The sequence below is a fragment of the Elephantulus edwardii genome, unplaced genomic scaffold (genome assembly GCF_000299155.1).
Source record: "Elephantulus edwardii isolate Elephantulus edwardi_28Jun2011 unplaced genomic scaffold, EleEdw1.0 scaffold00016, whole genome shotgun sequence".
In the NCBI taxonomy this organism is placed as follows: Eukaryota; Metazoa; Chordata; class Mammalia; order Macroscelidea; family Macroscelididae; genus Elephantulus; species Elephantulus edwardii.
This window is the reverse complement of record NW_006399766.1, coordinates 11,906,406-11,907,519: the sequence shown is the minus strand read 5'-3', so window position 1 is coordinate 11,907,519 and position 1,114 is coordinate 11,906,406. Positions and strand designations below refer to the sequence as shown.

Below are 1,114 nucleotides of genomic sequence, written 5' to 3'. Positions count from 1 at the left end.
CCAGGCCTTTCTTTATGGGGCCACTGGTAAATTCAGATCCCTAGTAATTAGGTTAGCAGTCATCAATGCCTGATTGCACTATACTGGCTCTTATTCTGCACTGTACCTTGGATGTGTCGATGATAATGAAGTGCTCAGTTAAAAATATGGAGTTCATCTATGTACGCCAACATGGATATGAGTTATTTTAATCAATAGTGTGTGTAATTCTTCTTTATATATTTTTAAAGTAGGCATTGCCTTCCCTTATGAGCTAAAATGACGCAGTGACTGGGGTAATTGGGGTGGGTGTGTTGGAGACAGTGATATTGGTACAGGACAGAACGGGGTTTAGGGATGATGGGCGTAGGGTCGCTATGAGTCACAAGTGACTCTGGCACATAACAACCAAAAAAGGCATTGCCTGACTTCCGAATTTCTTATTGGGTATATTATATGCATTTTCTTTTGGTTTGGGTATGGTAAATTAGTGGTAAGTGTTTACGCATGCAACCTTAAGGCGTGTGGTTCGCTCATTGTTTTAAGCTTCTGATTTTTACTGTTAAAGAACTCTGGTAGCCTAGTCAATAGAAATATTGGCTGCTAGAACAACCGTGGTACATCTCCTCTCAATGTTGAGTTGGACCCCTCACCAATTTTTAAGAGGCAGTAAATCACAGAAGAGGCGATTGTCCATCTTTCTCCCACAGAGCTGCTGCTGGATTTGAACTGCCTACTTTTGGATTGGTAGCATGACTCTCTAGGCCACCAAAACCCCCCTCATCTGAATAGTAGCTATCTTTATTTCAAGGGAGGAAAGCAAGCCTGCTTATTACTTTATCAGCAGACACATGCTGAATTTTCTGGAGATCAAAATTAGATCTACAGATTTATGCAGCTCAAGTTTTATGTTTCAATATTAATTGGTACCTACAGTGACTCATAAAACTGATGTCATGTGTTGGTACTTAGGTGATAAAGAAATGGAGGACGGCAAGAGCGCTCCACCACCAACAGGTAAGTTTTTGCCACAGTTAGAACTAGTGTGTGGGACAAACTCTTTGCCAGTGTGTTGATTCACATTCCTTGTGACGCCATGTATCACAAAGTAGAAGCGCTCTATTGAGTTTCCTTG

At 41.2% G+C, this 1,114-nt stretch overlaps 1 pseudogene; it reads left to right on the top strand.

Moving 5' to 3' along the window:
* LOC102848064 overlaps nt 1-1,114 on the top strand; it is an 86,521-nt pseudogene that overhangs the window by 49,575 nt on the left and 35,832 nt on the right.